Below are 17596 nucleotides of genomic sequence, written 5' to 3'. Positions count from 1 at the left end.
CTACTACGTTACTAAAAGCGTACTTTTAGCAACACTTATTTTATCGCTATTTGTGTTATACAGTGATGTCGACAATTCGTCTCTAAAAGCTAAGTTTTAGCAACATATAAGATTGTTGTTAAATGTGGATCAATGGTCATTGCAAGTATCTTTTTCAACATATGTAAACGTCGTTAAAGTTATTTCATTAATTAAAAAATAATATTCAATTTAATATATAAATCTGTTATCACTAGCACAAAACTGGGCTATAATGTTAGCCAAAAACCGACATTATAGATATAATAAAAGTAATAAGATATTTGTAAACACAACTTTCAACAAATATAACAATTAACTAATTTACTTCAACAAAAGTAATATAATTATTCGTCCCAACATAAACTATATTCAACTTACAAATGTAAACAAAATTGGCAACTATAATAAGTACAAGACTCTAAAACCTTAAAATTATAATTGTCTTTTTGAGCTTAAATACTTCATGAAGTCTTATCGTCAATTTCACCATACTTAGCTTTTTTCCAATGAAGTTGTTAGCATCACCACACCCAACTTGAACTCAAGTGTCTTCTTACTTTCGTCCTAAATGTTTTCAAATTAAGAGGAAAGACTAATAAATTCCAAATTCATTTGACAAAATGCATAAACATAAACACAAAAGCACACATAAATGATTAAACATAAACTCAACAGGTTGATGGTACTCATGAACTTAATAGAAAACACAACAAACTAGAATCTAGCAAAATATATAAACTTAAACAAAAAAGACTTGTAAACACATACAACTCGAAAAACTTAACAATAAATTCACTTGAAAACTTACAAAAAAAAATGATTTGAGGCCTAGCTAAAAAGTATCTGAATAAGTTTGAAACGAATCCAAAGTTTGGAACTAGACTGCACCTACCAACAAAAATTTCCAAATGTTTGGGACAATTTAAAATACTTTAAACAAGTTGGAATGGGTTCCAAGTGAGCAGATACTTACTAAACATAACCAAATAGCCCCGATACCATTTTAGTAGTTGTGAGAATAAGCTTACTCCTACAAATTTGAAGGCATTAAAGAGACTTCAGCAAACAATTATAAAAGCATACACTAAACATCAATGTTAACCATAACATAACATGTTTTGGTTTAATACAATCTAATCAACAAAACCCTTCTAGTTTCCACAATTTTTGAATTGGATCCTAGGACAATAACCAAAATTAATTTTAATCTTTAGGTTCAAACTCCTAGATACTCAATCATGCGTGGCAAAAATCACCAACAAAACTTAACAACTTAATTTGTAGAAATTATTCTCAACTCGGAAGAGTTGTAAAGCCTTAAATCTTACCAAAATCCACAGAAGCTAACCTTTGCAGGTGTCGGACATCCCACTTTAGTACCCAAAAGTCTCTAAAAATTTAGTGGGGATCCAAATTCAACTTCAAACTTAAAATAAGCTCAGGTTCCAAAGCTAAATTTCCAGCAACCAAATTGAATCTGAAGGGTTTCAAAACTTTAAATACTTACCAAGAACGTGCCAAAACACTTTGAATCTTGCCATATAAGTGACCTTAAATACCTTCAAAACCCAATTCTACAAATCAAAATTCAATGGGGAACAACCAATTAATGCCAAAATTCCATGGGTATCCAAGATTTTCCAAATAAATCCTTAAAACTCACCTAAAACAACCATTCTTTACTTAAAAACCCATACATCGGCGGTAGCACATGATGAAAATGGGGACGGCGTGACTGGATCTGGGCGTCGAACAGAGCGGTGGGAAGAACCACGAATAGATTGATAGTGGCCGGTGGTGACCAACGATGACCGATGGAGCGGTCAACCGAACAGTCATGGCAGTTGCAACGATCAGAGGCGGCGGTTGGCACTCGACAACAACAGGTGCAGTTTGCTCCAAGGTGACGATGGGTTCCCACGCGAGAACAGAAGGGGATGGGTTCGGAGGGGGGCCGCGTGCGCTAAACGAGGGAGGGGGTTTCAAGGAGGGAGAAAATGGAAAGGGGGAGAGGTTTCAAGGAAGGGGAAAACGAAAAGAGAGAGGGAAAACAAAATGGGAAAGGGAGGGAGCTCTTAAAATAGGGGTGAACGGAAAACAAAAGAGCTGAAAATTTGTCTTAGTTTATAAAGTTTTATGCATTTTTAGTAACACAATACTATGTTGCTAAAAGTTATAAATATTTACTAACATGAATTGACACGTTGTAGAATCTTTTAGTGACACGTTGTAAAATCTTTTAGTGACACAATTTTAAGTAGCGTTGCTGATAATAATGTTTTGTGGCATTTTTTTAACACATCGCTATAAATCAATTTTTACCAACGAAAATTGCTATGTCACTAAAAAAAGTGTCGCTGAAAATAAATTTTCTTGTAGTGGAAGATCCATTTTTATACAGAGATTCAACTTCAATGGTTCGAAAGTATAGGATTGTATAGAGAAAAATTATTAAATTTAAGTTCAATAGTCAACTTGCATAAATCATGGGTTATTGATTAATTGAAATATATAAATAATGCACAAAGGAATATGTGAATCAATGCAACTTCTTATATAATAAAGTATTTGGATGCAGGGGATTATGAAATATTCCACAACAACTAGGAGTTGGAGATTTAATTATTATCTAAAGAGAAAATTTTCATGAGAAACCTAATTAGGACTCGAATAATTGTCTGAGTAAAGATATTTGGTAAAAAACTAGGGGGTTGACCACCCCACAGTTAACTAACTAAATTCAAAGTCCAAAATATGAAGACCACCTCAGGTTGGATTGAAGACATTTGTTGAAGTCCGTTCGAAAGACAGACAGGTTAACTCCATTTAAGTGCAAAAGGGTGAAATAGGGGAACTAGTTAGATACAATGAAGATCAACACTCCCGATTAGGCGTGTCACAAAAGGAGAGGAATGGTCCCTAATTGATGAATAGCCTAGTTCGTACACCCATGCTCATAAAAAAAAAAAAAAAAAGACGAACACAATGTAAATATGTCACTTAATTGTGGTGGATACGCGCCAGAAACTTAATTTTATTTTTTTAGGAAAAAGGTTTCAATTGGACACTCCAAGCAAAGCCAGAGAGTCCAGGGTAGTCTTGGAAGACCAAATTTGTTATGACAAAATCAAGCATGTTAAAGGAAGGTATGTCATAAAATTTAAAGCAAGGATCAAGTCGGAAAGCAGTAGAAAGTGAAAGCAATACTCCTAAGTTTGCATCAACACGACTAGCAAGTAGTCGGTCATCAAGACTAAACTAAGGAGTGGAGGCTAACGTTGAGGAGTGAATTTTGACCCATGCGGAATAAAACTAAAAATCAAAATAATATAAGATAAATCAAGATAATATGATATAATATAAAGATAAGATAAGATAAGATTTAATCTAGCTAGTTTGAGATTAGGAAAAACCATATCCTAATTCTAGGAGGGTTAAATCTGATATCTTAATCCTTGGGATTAAGGTCAAATAATCCCCTATAAATAGACCTTTATGGCTCCATATGAGGTAATTGGAACTTCTAACTTCTTCTCTATTCTACAATTCTTTTATTGACTTAGGCATCGAAGCCCTTTTTCTTTGTTTTGTTGGTTATCTCTTTTTCAAAATTACAAATTCAACCATTGATGTCACACGGAGCTAACAAAAAATTCAAAAGTTAACAAAAAAATTTTTAGGACTTCTCTATTTATAATTCTCAGAAGTTAACCATATAAAACCCAAATATTATGGGTCAATCGACTTTGGATTTATTTTGTTAACTTCTAATTTTTTTGTGTGAAAGTTCTAATTTCAATTTGATTTTTTGATGGGGAATGATAGTCCGTTTTAAATTTCATTCGTTTTATGGAAAAAAAAATTGGTGTCAAACTTTAAATTTTTTTAAATCAATAGGTTAATTTAGAAAACACAAATTAGGCCATTTTATTTATATATCTTTTTTGAGAAAGACTACTTATATACCTTTAAACATAAAATAAACACAATTAAAAATTATGGCAAAATCTAAAATTAATCAAATATTGTAAATACAACAAATTTTATGGTTTGGTACAATTAAAAATAAACGGTAATATACATTTCAACAATTACTAATTACTAATTAAATTTGTAATACTTATATAAACATAAAGGCTCAAATTAGTAATATTACAATTTTACACTTCAGATTTGAGTTTTATTTCAATTTGGTACCTAGATTAAACGATTTACATTTTTAACCACAAATAATCTAAAATAATTATGAAGTGAAATTTTAAATTCAACTTTAAAAGTGATGAAAATTAGTTAAACTTAATTAATTATAATTGATTTAATTATTTTAAATTTATTAATATACATTAACACTATAGACGGAAAAAAATAAGTATTTAATGAAAAATTAATGTTAAAAATATAAAATTTTAAATCTAGAGACCCAATTGAAAGAAAACTCAAATGTCAAAGGTAAAATTGTAACATTTTGAAATCTATGGATTTATTTATTTATTCGGATTTCAATAATTTTATTAATCTGGTTAGTTTCAAACTTTTTTAACCAAAATATCATTATTTTTTTAATTTCATGATCATGTCCTCCATGAATTTAAAAAATATATATATACACACAAATTTTTTCATCAACAAAATGGAAATATCCTATTATATACAAAATGGAAAGTTCATGGATGTGTTAGATAATTATATCTTTTTATATACAAAACTAAAATTCTAGAGATTTATTAAATACAATTTTGAAATTTTAGATACTAAACTTGTAATTTAATATTTATATATTAAATACATCGATGTAATATCTAAATTAAGTAATATTAATTATAAAATTACAACAAAAAATCTAATATATGAGGAAATAAAAAAAATGAAAATACTTATTAAAGTTTCTTAAAATACACTATATGTACAATATACCTATTGCTCAAGTAAAATAAGGTAAACTTAATGGACCAGCTTCTGAATCATACAATCTTGAACCAAAGACTGACATTATCATCATCACACCAGCATAACTAGTCTAGCCACGAGTCTACGTCATAGAAGACAATTATTCCACATTGTGATCAACCTCATCAAACTTATATTCAAGCACGTCCCCTATGCCTAGGTGGGGGTGCAATAGGTATATCGCACATAGAGGGTGTGCGTGGGTTGGGTTGGGTTGGATTTAGGGATATTTTAGGCCCAACCCTATGCTTAGGTTTGTACATTTTTCTAACCCAAACTAACCCTTTGTTCAATTATGAACCCAAACCAAACCAACCCAAAAAAAAAAATGGGTTGGGTTGGTTCGGTCCCATCGATTCCCTTAAAAAAAAAAATTGGAATCACCAATAAAAAACACATAAGATTCCACAAACCACAAGAACAATATCCAAAATCTATTATAACAAAACAAGTCTCCAAAATTCACAAGAAAGATCATAATGTCTACAAAATTCAAAATATAGGCAACAATGTTTTCAAATGTCTACAAAATCCATAAGTAAGACTATAATGTAATGTCTACAAAAGTCTTCAAAATCCAATAGATTTCAACGACCCATTCATGATCCTGACAAAACTTGCTCCTTGAAGAACCCTAAACAAGATTTAAACAATAAATTATATAAGAATACTATCATAATTTCAATATATTAATATAGATTATAGAGTAAATATATAAAAGATAACACTACCTGATAAAACTTGATCACAAGTTTCCAGTTCTTCAGTTTGTGGAGTAAGATCTAATAACGTTGGCTTTGCATGTAGTCAATTTTGTGTACATATTAAAGCCTCCACCATCTTAGGACTTAAAGAACTTCTAAAAGAGTCAAGTATTCTACCTCCTGTACTAAATGCTGATTCAAAAGCAACTGTTGACACTGGTACAGGTAAGACATCTCAAGCAACTTATGATAAAACTTTGTATTTAGGAGCATTTAATTTTCACCAATTCAAAATATCAAAATTTTCTATCAGATCTTCATCAGGTTCTAACAAATATTTCTCCATATCATTTCTTGTTTCATTCAAATTTTTCTCTTTTCTTCTTCGTTTGTATTCCAACTGTAAATCCATTTCCATGTCATCACAATCCTCACTTATTTCAACTATGTGACATGGTTGTTCAAAAACATGACCACTCGAATCACTTGTCTTATAAAACTCATACAATTGCATCAAACTAACTTTTACCTCATCAGTCATTGTTCTAGCAACTCCATCCCCATAGATACTTATGAAACAAAAGGACACATAATCCAACTTATATCATGGATCAAGCACAATAGCTAGAAACAACACTTTGTTCATCTTGTCAAGAGATCCTCAATACTTATCAAATTTCATTCTCATATTGGAAGCCATGGTATATATCACATTATTTACATTTTGGCTCCAACCTATTAAATGTCGTTGAATCCCACAAAGTTCATGAAACAATGTATTAGAAGTGATATAAGTTGAGCCACTAACCTTCAATGTAAGATAAAAAAAAATCTTAAAAAATTTGACAAATGTTTGAACATGGTTCCAATCGGCTAAGGTCGGTGGTCCCTTTCTTTTCTTTCCATTCTCATCATCAATAAAGTGATGTACAAAATCTTCATCCTCTTCTTCTAAGCATTGAAAAGCCTTTTCAAATTTTAAAGCATGATCAAGCATCAAATATGTTGAATTCCATCTTGTAGACACATCCAGACAAACAAGGGCTTTAGATTCAATCTTTTCATGTCCAACACAATCTAAAAAAATTTTCAATCGCTTAGGAGAAGATCTAACATATCTTACAACATTTCATACACTAGCTATCAAATCATGCAATTCTTTCAATCCATCATTGACAATCAAGTTCATAATATGAGCAATACATCTTATATGCAATAATTCACCATCCAAAATAAGAGAACTCCAAATCTTTAGTTTTCTCTTCATATATGAGATTGCTGAATCGCTTGAAGTTGCATTATCAACAGTAATTGAAAAATTTTTATCAATACCCAAAAATAATAAACAACATTCAACTACTTTACCAATTGTCTCTCCCTTATGATTAGGCACTTGACAAAAATTCAATATTCTTTTCTGTAAATTCCATTATGAATCAACAAAATGTGCTGTAAGAACTATATAATTGATGTTCTGTAAGGAAGTCCAAGTATCTATTGTTAGGCTCACTCTTTGACCACTTTTGATTAAAGTTCATTTCAACAATTTTTTTTCATCCACATACAACTGATAAATATCCCTAGCAATTGTGATTCTTGAAGGAATGTCAAACTTAGGATATGAAATATTACAACTCTTTAAACCCCCTGTCTCTACAAATCTAAATGGTACCTCAGACAATACTAGCATCTTAGCACATGCATTTCTAACTCTTTGTTGACTAAAGGCAGTAGACAAAAAAGTCATATTGATAGCACCTTTTGCATCAATTTCATTTGGTTGAAATTTTAGTATGGTTTACCCTTTAGGTTTCTCTCTAAATGAATAATTTCTGCATTGTTTTCGTAAATGCTTCCATAAGGTACTAGTTCCATATGAAGAAGTGTCACAAGTGTAATCTTTATCACAATAATTACATTTGCATCTTATACCTTCAGTGTTAAATCTTTCCATCTTTGTAAAGTGATCTCACACTGAAGATAATGACCTAGTTGGTTTTCTCTTGCCAATGACTTCCGATGGTTTAGAACATGCATGGATGAAAATATTTATAGGTGGTGATTCATTGTCGATGTCGATCAACTCACTATTTTTCATCTACAATATTAACAAATAGAGAAAAATAAAAAAAATGTGAGCATAGGTGAAGCATGAGGAATAAATAAAATAATTAAATATATATATATATATATATATAATAGTTTAATATGACACTCACGGCAACTGGCGAGTGACGAAAATCGAAAAGCGGAAAAAGGGATGCCCGAGTGATGAAAATGAAAAAAGGGATGGCCAATGACAAAAACGAAAAGCGGAAAAGGGATGCTTGAGCGACGACTCAACGGAACGGACGAGTGACGAAGTCGAATGGCCGATGCCTAATGGTGTGCGTCATGCGTGACGAAAAAAAAGGATGAAGAAGGAAAAATGGCGTCGCGACCGCGCTGAGTCCGAGCCATGTAGTACCATCTACCGTCTAGGGAAGTTGAAACGTGGAGAAGAAGGAAATAAAAAAGGCATCCAATCTCCATAAGCCACGTGTCGACAAGGGAATGGTTCACCGTTTCATCCTTCAGCCTACCGAGAAGTGGGAACTGAGAAGTTGGTTAGGGCCTTCTGTTATTGGGCTGAGCAGTGAGCTGGGTTGGGTTTACATAGTACATACAAATTAAATTAAAATAAATTCTATCTAGCCTATTCTTCCTGGGTCGGTTCGGTTCGAACCGAACGATTTTTCTATGAACCCAAGAACCGAACCAACCTATTCAGGTTCATTAAAAAAAATCCAAACCAAACCATTTTTTTTTAATCAATCCAAACCAACTGGGTTGGGTTGGGTTGCTTGGTTTTTTCGGGTCTTCCGTTTTTTTGAACACCCCTAATCGCACATACATTTTATTTCCTCCATGTAACTCTCATACCAAAAAGAGTATTTAATTATTAGATTTTGTGTGGAAATAAAATGGATGTTTAACCAAATTTGGTAGATTTTTTAAACCAAGTCCATGTGAATGATAAAGTAAAGTATTTAAAATGAGATTTTTTTAATTGATTTAATTGTTAAATTACCCGAGATAAACTTATAACCATCCTCTAATAAGGGTAAAAGGGGAAACGAATGTTTCTTCCCATAGCCCCTTTTAGATAGTATAGATGTAGATAGATTCCATAGCCCTTTTTAGATAGTATTAGTTGGAACTACGTGTGTTGCACGTGTTACACATAACGTTGAATAAATCTCATTCTCATACATACTTTAAAAAAAAAAACACAATTTAGAGTTAAAATGAGATTTTTTGGAAAAGAAATTATTTATTAGTGATAAAATTAGATTGTTTTAATGATTTAAATGTGAAATTATGTAAGATCCCAATGACCATAAAATAAAAGGGTAAAAGAAGAAATCAAATTTTTTTTCTCCTCCACAACCCTTTTTAGATGGTATAGATAGATATAGATAGATATAGATGTAAAAGATATCTTTTAGACACAAAATAATAATAATAATAATAATAATAATAATAGACTTACTAAACACAAAAGTTAAATTGTATAAATTTTTAGATACTTTATAAAAGGTTAAAAAACAATTTTGGTCCCTAAATTTTCATGAAAGTATCACACTATAAGAAATAATGCTTATAATAGCTAACGAAAAAAAACTATAAAAGACATTTTGTCGCCTTTCTCGAAGGTCCTGACAACCTATGTTATTAAAAGTCTGAGACTTTTTATAGTTTTTTTGTAGAGCTATAATAGATGCTATAGTAAAATATAAATATATAGCACATATACATGGCTATAAAACATCCAATAACATTAGTCAATAAAGCTAAACATATAATAGTTTGCTCTCAATGCTATCTTTATTATATAATAGTCATTTCTTAATGCTTTTTTGGACATATGATAACCGTGTTGGGATTGATACCCTAAATCTCATAGAGTTCTATAGTTTGTATACATTATTAAACAAACTCATTGTGTATTTAATAAAATATATGATATTTTATTAATTGTCTATAAAATATATGACATTTTAATTGCATTAACCATAAACCAATAAACTAACATTCAAGGTTATCTTTGTAACTTGAACATGCATGTAGAGACATACGGGTGGATCATGTTTAAGTGATAACCTAAATAGTCTATAGTAGATGGATAAGGCTAGGTACCTTATCCTGGTGACACAACGAGTATGACACGCTTTGTAAGTGTTACAATTGTTGTAAAGTGCTACAAATGATATGATCCTGATCATTTATGTATAGACATGCAAGCGGGGATATTCTATACAAAGGAGTTTGTATAAGACCGGACCATGAAATGTTTAGTCTCATTATATAACACTGTTCATAATAAAGACTTACATTTCACTAGGATGGTCATAGGTAACATGACCTAAATCATGAGTGAGTTGTGAACTTTTGCCTATGAGGACGGTCCTTTGATTTGTATGGGTGAGAGTGACCAGATCGTCGACTCAACAAGCCTACCATTTTGGGGATTCATCTGATTGAGAAGCTGAGAACACAACTACACAAGATGGAATTCACTCTTTCCCCGAGGCAGGTGTAAGTAGATAAATTGGTCCCTTAAGGGTTGATTCCAGGTCTTGAACAATGTGACGTCACACCATCTCCTGACTTGAGAGGGGTTTAGTTATAGTTAGACTATGATCTATTATTCATTAGAGGGATTGGTGGTACTTAAGAAGTTAGATGTAACTATAGGGACAACACGGTAATTTGACTAGCTGTACTTACAAGCAATTTGTGAAGGATCATCGTACTGTTGATTGGTTATATCCAATGGACAATATATATGTAGTGCGAAGAGTGCATGTTGGTTTTTAGTGGAGTGCCCAACAGTTAACAGATGATGAATCATGTAATTAAAGAGTTTAATTAATTATTCATTACCATTGGAGCTTCAAGCTACAGGTCCATAGGGTCTTCTTGGTAGCTCAATATGATTAATTGAGAATCAGTTTTTGGATTAATTTGAATTGTTCAAATTAAAAGAGGGATTTAATTATATATGATATAATTAAGTTGATTTAATTATATATAATATAATTGTCATAATGTATTTGATATATTATAGCTTAATGGGAGGAAATAAATATTTGATTGAGATTCAAATATAATTTCTATGAATTGGATTCATAGTTGTTAAATTTAATATAAATATGATTTCTATTAAATATCATATAAAAGAAAAAATAAACTATAGTTTATATGTTATATTTGATATAATATATAATTTAACATAGATATGTATAATATGATAAGTTAGTTATCATATTTATATTTATATTAATTATTTTTTTTAAATAATAAGGAAGGGATTTGTAACTCTCTTCCTCTTCTTTTCTCTCCACTCATGCAAGTGGGTGGTGGTTATTTTTGGCAAGTAGAAAAGAAATCTTTTCTTCTTTTTGGAAGTTGAACGATTTGGAGAAAGGAGAAAACGATAGAAGAGTTCGTGTGTTTGAGTTTTTGAGAGAGTTCTCAATCTTTCCTCATTTACATTTAGTTTTCCCTTAAAACTAAAATAGCCAAAGTCCACCACTCCTGAGTTCTCACCTTGAGAATATCGAGGAAACATTCGTGGTAGTGTACGATCTTGTTTAAGGATTTTCTTGGAGAAAGTCTTCAAGAGGTTCCAGAAACTTAATATCATGTCATTAACTAGGAAAAAGCCAATCAAATACCTATTCGACGAGTAAATATTTAAACTCTTATATATGCAAAGGTTCCAGAAACAAATATCTTTTCAATAAGGAAAAATGAAATCAAATAAAAAAAATTAAAAAATGTAGAGAAAGAAGGAAAAATGGGATAGTGGACATGAATTTTAAAGTTGTTACAATACACAAAAGTGACTCCAAGAACAACTAATAATTTAAAATCCAAACTATCTGTTTTTGAATCCCATCTCTAAACTATACATTCACACCCAAAGAAAGAATTACTCGAGTACAAAAACCTTATTTTTAGTCTAACTGAGCATAAGGATCTTGAAATAAAAATATACCTAAATTCATACCGATACAAATAGAACTTAAACTTATAGTTTACTCACATTGTGGCAATGAACATCTTTAGCTTATTTCTTCCCATATTGTATTGAGGGCACAAACTTTCTGCTCCAACAACCATGATTATTCACTTTGTTGCCCAGTAGAAAATGTACTTCACCGTTCCAAAGAAAGCAGAGAAGCCATAATTCCTAAAGAAGGACAACAACATTGAATCACATATATGAAATTAGCTAGCACTTGCACATCAAGATTATCAAATATATCTACCAATAATATCATAAGGTGAAACAACTATCAATTACTTACATATTAACCATATTTAATGTGAACATGCCAATAAATGGATACAATAGTAAAATTTAAATACAAAAATATACTAAAGATATATAAAAGAATAATTTACCTAGCTTCGGGAATTTAAGAGCCAGAGAAACATAGTACATTATGGAAGATCAAATTATTATGTCCTTTTGTTTGTAATATAGTCTTAGTTTCACTTGCTTTGTTGCTTTGGATGTGGTAAACTTCCCTTGTTATTAAAGCTTTTTAGTCGTTTTGATGATATGAATGGTAGTTTTGGGGACCATGCCTTAGTGTTGTGCATAGGCTGGTTGCTATTAAAATCATCTTTTTGCCACACCAATAATAGGGATTTTGTGCTTTGTTACTTGGATCAAGACTCGATCTTCTTTGTCGAAATTCCAACTCTCGATCTTTTTGACTTGCATGTCTATTACACTATCCCATTTCACTTTTAAAACTTTTGAAACTTTTTGCTAAAAAATATAAATATTTTTAAATATTTTTGGTATTTAGAAAGGTCCCTATCTATATAATATAGATTATGATAATATTGGAGAAAACGAATAAAGGTAATTTGTTATTAATATCTTTTTCGGGGGCGTGAAACACCAGACTGGCTTTTATCGTACAGAATGAGCAAAAGGGCATACTGACATTATCATTTTTCGTTTTTTTTCTTTTTCTTTTTCCTTTTTTAAATAAAGACACTAAACACAAGTATTAAAAATTTTTAAACAAATAAATAAATAAAATCAAATCCCTAATGTGGGCCCCGCAAACATGGGATCTTGTCCGTGTCTCTCATTGATCAGACGGGGCCATTTCCCCCTTAATCACATTAACATGCCACGTGTCACCCAATGACGGTGCCTTCCTATTCCTTCCCTTTCTTTTTTAAAGTGAAAATTATTGATATTTATTTTAAAACCAAATATATTATTATCTAATAAACTTTAAAATTCATATCACATGTGTTTTAATATCCTCCATTGTGGGATTTTTATATTAGGGAGATAAATAAAATCTGATTAATTAAGAAATTAATTAATTTTAATTAATTATTAAAATAATTATATTATTTAAACTTCATGAATTCAACTTGCATTATTGATATATTATGTTATCTTAATTATTTATTATAATTTTTTAATTAAATAAAATAATTTAAATAATATTTAATCAAAAAATATTCATTTATTGATATTTTAAATGATTAAATAATTAATCGATATAACAATATATAAATTAAATTTAATTATGACTATGTTACTTCTCTTAAATTTGTCTAAATAATTGTTTAGTTTTAGTTTCTATATAAACCCATTCATTTAACTTCGAAACATTAATTATCCTCCAAATTCAAACATAAACATTAATTATCCATATCCATAAAATAATATCTGAAATCCAACAGTCCATAATAGTTCATATAATAAAATAAACTGAGTAAAAAAACATAAATTATGTACTCTATTAAAAATATGTTATGTTTAGTTTTTTTAATACATTTATATTTTAAATTGTAGAAATCGGTTTGTATTGACATATGTTTGAGACTTTGTTAAATCAACAATCAATTTAAAAGTATAAGTTAATATTTTAGAAAAAAAATTAATATTATATTAACATCTTAATAAACTCTTACGATTATAAATAGTAAAGTTATAAAATATACATTCAAAACCTATTTTAAATTAAAAACTAGATGAATTCTAAAATTGTGATAAAACTGTTTTGAAATTATAAAAGTGTAACATATATATTAAAATTGTATTAAATTGTGTAACAAGAAAATTTTGGTACAATCTTTTTTCCCCCCCTTAAAAATGGGTATACCATATCAGATGTGGGTAGTAGGATTTTAGAATTACTTTGGAGGCATCCCACAGTGGCCCATTTGATTGGGCATGGGCTGTGGTGTGATGTCTCCAAATTTCTAATTTACTTCCAAAATTTGATTCCCTTGCTTCTAAAGTTTTTTTTTTTTCTTTGCAATTTCTCTTTTTGGATTAAATTGAACAAATGTCTAAATTGAAAAAATACTTTTGCAAATGTCTAATCCTAATTTCCAAATGTCTAAACCCATAAATTGTTTAATTTATTTAACTTTTAAACAGACAAATGTACCCCTCCTAATTAAAAATATGAAAATATATATTGTTAGAGCGTATTTAAAATGAAATCTACTTCAAAAAATCAAATAAATTGAAAACTAAATTAAATTTAAACTTTTAAAAAACCAAACTAAACGATAAAAATATTAGCACAAAAACTAAAAGCGAATAACAATTTTTTGGTAGAAAAAATAGAGATACGATTGGAAAAAAAAAAAGAATCGAATTTCTTTTCGATAATAGAGAAATACCAAAAACTAAAACTCATACCATAAACACAACACAATGTGCGCACATCTATGAAGCACAAATACTTCATGTGAGGCAAAGAATCCGTATCAGACACGTATCGGATATCGATACTTCCAGATAAGATACGTATCTAACACGTGATTTGACGTATCTATTTCTACGCGTACCTTTTTTTAAAGAAAAAAGACAAGCAACTCATCTAATCTTTTCCAATCTAAAACTAGACAACCTATTTAAAAATCTCACTACTCGAGTCCAAAACTAAAAGGAAAAAAATAAATAAATAACCAAACTCTAGAATCATCTAATCTTCATCTTCACATTTGAGTCCCCACAAAGTCCACCAAAATATAAATCATTTGGATATCTTCAACAATTCTATGAAGAAGTTCTTTATTTATCTTCATATTTCTCCCTCTAATCTTCTTCTTATTTGTAATATGAGCACTTTTCTATTGCATTTCATCAACTATTGTACTTCAACATCTTAGATGTTTTTTTTATATTGTATTTCAGTGTTTGTATTCTATTTTGTGCTATTGTTATTAATTTATATACTAAATTTATCTATATCCTAGATTTTTTAAAGAAAAAGAAAATGTATCTTCAACGTGTTAGTATCCTTGTTTTTTAGAAATATATATATATGTATATATATATATATATATATATATTTTTTAAAAAAAATTGACGTATCCGTATCTTAGTTTTTTAGAAATTGACGAATCGCCATATCCGATCATATCCGTATCGTGTAACCATATCTGTATCTATACATCATAGCTGCACGTTAACCCAAAAACTATAAACCATACCACCTACCATTCTTCCTACTATTAACCAAATCTATAATTCTTTCTATTACTATTAGGTTCGCCAATTGCATTCCCATTGTTACCATATGTAGACATTGCTCTTAAATATAGAGCCTAATATTAGACTTAAGATTGGTTAGGAAATCTGTTGTTGTTAAGTTGTTACCTTGCTTCCACGTGTAATTGCCTATATAAAGGCATTCTGATACATGAATAAGATAAGCAAGTTTTATTTACTCTCTTGCTTAATATGGTATTAGAGAAATAAATGAAATAAAATCTTCCCTCTAAATTTTTTCCCCCTCTAGGAAATGAAAACCTTACCTCTTCAAAAAACTCAAACTCCATGAAAAATACTTGAGCTCCAAATTCCTCTATTCTTGAACGTTACAACAACCCCTATTTCCTTCATCCCTCTGACAGTAACAGTATTGTTTTCGTTTCCAATCTTCTTACAAAATCAAACTACAATTCATGGAGTCGGCGATGAAAATAGGACTTACTGTCTAGAACAAGCTCGACTTCATCAATGGAGAAATTCCTTGTCCTTCTGGTGAGTTACTCAACTCTTGGATCATATGCAATGGAGTAGTTACCGCTTGGATTTTTAATTCCTTTTCTTAAGAAATCTCGGCAAGTATCAATTTTTTTTATTCTGCACAAGAAATCTGGTCCTATCTCCAAAAAAGATACTAGCACAAGAAGCGATCGAGAGTTTTTTAGATCAAACGTGAACTTTCAAATCTAACTCAGAACCAAGACTTTGTTACTACATACTATGCAAAGTTGAAAACACTGTGGAATGAACTGGTTTTATATCACCCTTATTGCTCTTGTGGTAAATGTACCTATGGAGGAGTTAAGAATTTACAAACTTACTTTTAAATGGAATATGTCATGACGTTCCTCATAGGCTCAAATGAAACCTTTGCTCCAATTCGGTCTCAATTGTTGCTGATGAAACCATAACCTTCTAACAACCGTGCCTTTTCTTTGGTTGTACAAGAAATGGATCAGAAAGCACTTTACTTATCCCCTAGTCTCAGTGCATCGTCAACAAATTCTGGTGTTGCTCTTCTTATGAAAAATAATTCCTTTGTCTCCACATCATAAAATAACTCGAATAGTTTTCGCAACAACAATCAACACAAAAAGAAAGAGAAACCAATTTGCACCCATTGTAATCTTCAAGGGCATACTGTAGATCGTTGCTACAAGCTCCATGGATATCCTCCCGGCCATAGACTTTATAAATCCTTTGAGTCATCAACAAAGACAAAGCCTATTGGTTCTCTGTCATCTCTTATAACTGAGCAATGCCAAGACCTATTAGCCATGCTTCAATCTCACTGAAACAAGTCCAAGACATCCAACACTATAGCAGAATCATCCAATACTAAGGCTCATGTATCAGGTATTTGTTCTATCATTGATCTTTCTTCTGATCAATGGATTATAGACTCTGGCGCTTCTACTCACATATGTTATAATAGAGCTTTGTTTATTACCTTATGTCCTATTAAAGAAGCAACTATTTCTTTACCAAATCAGTCTCAGATTTCTGTTGCATTTATAGGAGATATACAAATTAGTACAAAGATTATGTTGAAGAATGTTTTAAACATACCAACATTCCGTTTCAACCTGATTTCCATAAGCTCTTTAATTTTTCATTTGTCTGTGACAGTTAAATTTTGTGGTGATTATTGTCAAATTCAGGACAAGTTCTCTTTAAAGATGATTCATAAGGCTAGCATGTGGAAAGGACTATACGTATTGCAAGCTAAGACTGATAAGTCACTAAATCTCCCTATTTTGAATTCTACTGTGTCAACAAAAGTTGTTTGCTCTTCTACTACTATACATTCTAGGTTTACTTGGCATAATCATCTTGGGCATCCATCCTACAAGCATCTTAGTTCATTAAAAGGTATTTTACATGTTGAATTAGATAATACTTGTAATAAATGTTTGATATGTCCATTAGGAAAACAAAGACGTCTGTCTTTTTAAAGTAATAATAAACTTGTTGATCATGCATTTGACATCATACATTGTGATGTTTGAGGGCCCTATCATGAACCTACTCATGTTGGATATCGATACTTCTTAACAATAGTTGATGATTATTCTCGATATACTTGGGTATTTCTTATGAAAAACAAGCCTAAGGCTCTTACTATTGTCCCTCACTTTTTTCCAACTAATTGAAACACAATATGGTCAGTCTATTAAGGTCTTTCGATCAAGTAATGCACTAGAGTTAGCTTTCACTGATTTCTTTGCATCCAAAGGTATTCTACATCAATTTTCTTGTGTTGAAAGACCTCAGTAGTTGAGAGAAAACACCGACATTTGTTAAATGTTGCACGATATCTTCTGTTTCAGTC

At 30.6% G+C, this 17596-nt stretch overlaps 1 long non-coding RNA gene across 5 annotated transcripts; it reads right to left on the bottom strand.

The window, feature by feature from the left end:
* Positions 1-315: 315 nt before the first annotated feature.
* Positions 316-2175, bottom strand: LOC150038844 (uncharacterized). Of its 5 annotated transcripts, XR_016524287.1 has the most exons (5): positions 1685-2120; positions 1529-1595; positions 1350-1411; positions 995-1051; positions 316-585 (listed from the first exon to the last, which is right to left on the bottom strand). It is a non-coding gene; the product is annotated as an uncharacterized LOC150038844 (long non-coding RNA). The 5 variants fall into 5 exon arrangements; XR_016524251.1 differs by lacking the exon at positions 1350-1411 and having other exon boundaries at positions 1685-2137; XR_016524273.1 differs by lacking the exon at positions 995-1051 and having other exon boundaries at positions 1685-2073.
* Between the last annotated feature and the right edge of the window lie 15421 nt (positions 2176-17596).

This window comes from Benincasa hispida, chromosome 1 (assembly GCF_027475165.1).
Source record: "Benincasa hispida cultivar pf3 chromosome 1, pf3_genome.v1.1, whole genome shotgun sequence".
In the NCBI taxonomy this organism is placed as follows: domain Eukaryota; kingdom Viridiplantae; phylum Streptophyta; class Magnoliopsida; order Cucurbitales; family Cucurbitaceae; genus Benincasa; species Benincasa hispida.
The sequence above is the reverse complement of the archived record's forward strand: the minus strand, read 5'-3'. Positions and strand labels throughout refer to the sequence as shown.